This window comes from Vigna umbellata, chromosome 5 (assembly GCF_029865625.1).
Source record: "Vigna umbellata cultivar VRB3 chromosome 5, Vumbellata_1.0, whole genome shotgun sequence".
Lineage (NCBI taxonomy): Eukaryota > Viridiplantae > Streptophyta > Magnoliopsida > Fabales > Fabaceae > Vigna > Vigna umbellata.
Window position 1 is genome coordinate 3,233,461 of NC_142169.1, and position 4,767 is coordinate 3,238,227.

Sequence of the window (4,767 nt, forward strand, 5' to 3'; positions counted from 1 at the left end):
TGCAATAAATAAATAAGAAAATTCATCTACTTAAATTAAAACACAATGCATTAACACTAGAAACCCAATGCAGCGGAAATAAAATAAAAACAATGCTGAATGCAACTTAATATATAGAATAAAAAAAAACTAGGTATCTTAGTTCAAGCAAGAAGAAGAAAGAAAATCAGGGAATCTTCTGGAACAAACCGTGTGCACCTTCTCCTAAATTGAATAAGCATTTCCTAAATGAAAGAAAATAAAATGAAATGACTTCCTAAGGAGTAGCAGCTGCACTCCCCAATAACGAAGCACCGCTACTGCTCACAACGTGTTTCACGCTCAATTCCCGTGCACCACAAAAATACCAAACTCCTAAAAGCATTCACCGCAATTGCAAGTCACCGTGTGCTTCTCTCCATGCCGTGACAACACTTCTTTCTTTTCTCCCTCGCTACATTGCTTTTCCCAAATAAAAATCCCACACCTCTGCACCGTTTTCATTCAATGATTAACTCAAAAAAAATAAATAAAACTTTCTAGCCTTGACCGTGTTCCATCACCGTGTACACCCTTCCACCCTAATTGATTTCTCCTTTCTCAAATAAATAAAAGACTTGCATTGCTATGCTGCTCCCAAACGTCCCATCATCTAGACTTTATTCTCCAAGCATTAATCACGATGCTTTCTCCGTTCCAGTAAAGAAGCAATAAAAAGCTTTAATAAAAAGTTGGAATGTGCGCATCCTCCCAAGCCGTGACAGCGTTTTCTCCACTCCCTCTTGCTTCCAACCGTGATGTGGTGTGTGCTTCCAGCTACCATTCTCCCAAGCAAGCCATCATATCATCTCAACTCATTCCAGCAAAATCAAAAAGTTTGTGTGCTTCCAAACGAAAAATAGGATATGTGCTCTTCATTCAAAACCGTGTTTCCAGTCCAAAGAAGCAATGAAAGACTTCAATCAAAGTGCATAGAAAATAAACAAAATAAAAAGGTAAGAGTGTTCTTCTTTCATTCTACAAATCATAACAGCGTGAATACACTCCCCAGTTCTTACATTCCCAAAAACGTTCAAAGCAAAAGCCAAAAAACCAAAACCGAGAGATTGGAAGTGAGTGGCCAGTGGCGGTTCTTCCTCACATGAGCGTGCTTTCCTTAAAAATCCAGATGATCCCCTAAAATCAAAGATAAAAAAAAACCACACCCTCCTTCCACGTGTTGCTGCCCTAATGAATGAAGAAGTGAATCCCCTCTTCTGCTGCTGGGCCGTGGAGGCTGCTAATTAAACACAATTCCATGGTTTATTTAAGTGCAATAAACTAAATACAATTCAAGAAATAATGACTCATCAATAATCTAGAAAGGTTTTGCATTTGATTAAGAATTTACTTTGGTTAAATGCACGATCACCCTCAAATTAATTAAGAATGTACTTTAATTAATTTGAAACTTAAACGATAATTAATTGAACAATTATTCGTGGATAACCAATGATGAATCTATCTTGGAAAAGCAGTGGAATTAGCCTATTTAATCATAACCGTTTTTAAGTTTCTTATTTATTCTTTAAACATTCTTCAACCATTACTTTTATTCATAAGCATTGCATAACATTCATAAGAGTCAGATATTCGAAAGCAATTCTGTGTTCGTAGGGAGACGACTCAGGGTTACTGTAGCCCTATCTACTTTCTAGAATACTACTTGGCAATACTGAAGTTGCCTTGAAAAGTAGTATTAATTTGATAGCTTCAATGACAACGTATCAAATTTGGCGTCGTTGCTGGGGAATACGGTTACTATTTTGAATATTTTGATTCTTACTTTTATTTTTATTTTTTTTATTTTTATTTTTATTTTTATTTTTATCTTTATTTTTATTTAACGCACATACATTTAATGTAATTTGAGTTATTTTGTAGCCTTTAGTCATTCTTGTTTTAGCAAAAATCTTTGTTCTTGTTTTTATTAAGAATTTCTCTTGAGAAATACTTGAGGCTAGTTTGAATACATTCTGGCTAGGAAAGACTTGGTACTTAAGTTGTCCATTGTGACGCACCTCTCGTTCCTGGGAGTGCAACAAGTCTCTCTTATATCTTATTTGAAATCTTTATCTAAAGCAAGAACAAAAGAAAGAAAAAAGAAGTAATAGAGAAACAACTTCAAGCAGATTTCGTAGTGCATGACCAGAGCTAACCCCAGAGAATCTTATCAAATTAACCCGGAAGTTGAAAGGAATTTGCGTAAGTTGCGGAGAAGATTGAAATTTGGGTGTTCTACTGAGGGAACACTTCCTACATATGGCACAAAGAACCATACCACCTTCATTATCTCCAGTCACAAACATACCATCCAATCATTTACCTGATCCTAACCCAAACAATATGGCACAAAGAACCATAAGACAGTTAGCCACCTCCCACAATACAGTTATCTGAAGTAACATTGAATACCCTAATGAGGAGTGGGAGTTGAGACCTGACCTGTTAAATGTCTTACCAAAGTTCAATGGGTTATCAAGGGAGAATCCACACAAGCACTTGAGGCAATTTCACATGTTGTGTGAAAATTTTAGATCTCCCAGGATCACAATAGAGAGCCTTAAAATGAGAGCTTTTCCATTTACTCTTCAAGGAGCAGCTCAAGATTGGTGGTATTATCTCTCTGCACGTATTACAAATTGGGAAACTATTGAAAGACTCTTTCTTGAGAAGTATTTTCCTGCATCTATATTATCAGCTATCCGCATAGAAATTCAAGATATAAGACAAAGAGATAGAGAGAATCTTAGTGAATATGGGGAAAGATTCAAGAAACTATGTTCTTCATGCCCTCAACTCCAAATGGAAGATTTTATTCTAAGCTTTTATGAAGGCTTGAGTCCTACTGATAGGTCATGGGCAGATGCTGCAAGCGGAGGATCTTTCTTAGACAGGTCACCAAAAGATGGTATAGATCTAATAGAACGGAAGGCAATAGACAATCAACAGTATGGAACAAGAGAAAATTCAGTGACTTTGTTGAAGGGAGTGCATGAAATTAATAATGGTACAGTTGATGGAAAGAGGATAGATGAAAGACTGAATAAGCTAGAAAGCAAACTTGACGAGATTGCAAGTTTGTTTAAAACCTCAATTCCACAAATTGCTAAGAAGTGTGGAATTTGCATTTCAACTAACCATTATACTGATGAATGTCCTAGCTTGGTGGAAACCACTATGGAAAACCCATCTCAAGCTTTTGCTGCAAACATGATTGAAGGAAATAGACCATACCAGAATTATCATGATTCGTCCTCTAATAGATATCAGCCAAACAGACAACCTTATGTTCCACCTCAACGAAGATAGCAATCTGAGCCTGAAATGTCAATGCAAGATTTCATGAAGACAATACTTGAGAAAAATTCAGAAATCAAGAAATCAATTGTAGAGTTGACTCAGAGGGTCGAAAAATTACAGGCTAAGGAGTCAAATAAACTACCTGCACAAATAGTGATCAACCTACAAAATGTAAGTGCTATTACTTTGAGAACGGATAAGCAAGTAGAAGGCCCTGAAGGAGCCCAAGAGGATGAAGATAAGGAGAAAGAAGGAGCGCAAATTGATGACAATAGAGGATCAAGTGAACCATCACCTGAGACTACCACTGATAAATCCAGGTTAGTACCCTCTGACTCTTCTTCTAAAACTTCTTCTTCTTCTTATTCTCCACCTCCTCCATATCCAAATCGGTTGAAGCCGAGAAACAAAAAAATGGAGGAATTAGACCAAGAGATTTTAAATATTTTCTAAAAGGTGGAGATCAATATTCCTTTGCTAGATGTTGTTAAGCAAATTCCAAAATATGCCAAGTTTTTGAAAGAAATTTGCACAAATAGAAGGCGTTTTAGGGATAATGAGGTTGTGAATTTGGGAAGAAATGTGTCAAGTTTGATTAAGAAGCATACCATGAAAATGCAAGGATCTAGGTATGTTTTTTGTTCCATGTGTTATTGGAAATTCAAAGTTTGACAATGCCATGCTAGATTTAGGGGCTTCCATAAATGTAATGCCTTTATCAGTGTTTACTTCTCTATCTTTGGGACCTCTTAAGACTACTGGTGTGGTCATTCAACTGGCCAACCGTAGCACAGTTAACCCTGCAGGTGTGCTTGATGACGTCCTTGTCCGAGTAGACAAGTTAACTTTTCCTGCAGATTTCTATATCTTGGACATGAAGGATGATGAAGGAATCAGTCCAACAACTATTATCTTGGGAAGACCTTTCATGAAGACAACACGAACCAAGATAGATGTGCATGCAGGATCATTGACAATGGAGATAGGAGACGAGAAGGTGCAGTTCAACGTGTTGGAAGCTGGGAAGCACCAGATTAAAGATCATTCTTTGTTTTGTATTGATTTATCAAGTGATGTTGTAAACAATTTTTCTTTTTCAAATATGTCGTGCCTAATTTTGGACGAAAAAGGAATCTGTAAAGCAGGTAATATTGAGGACGCGGTATTAATAGATGATACCTCTGTGGCATCCGAGTGTGATGTTGAGGTGGCTGAGATTACCTTAGGCAGTAAAAGTTTGCCATCTGTGGTGCAGCCACCCATTTTGGAGTTGAAACTTTTACCGTCCCATTTGAAATATGCTTATCTTAAGAGGGATGGGAAACTCCCTTTTATTATATCTGCATTGCTTACTGATGAGCAGGAAAAACAGCTATTACAGGTTAGAGACCACAAGAGAGCAATAGGCTGGACTTTAGCAGATATTCCTGGTATTAGCCCTTCTTT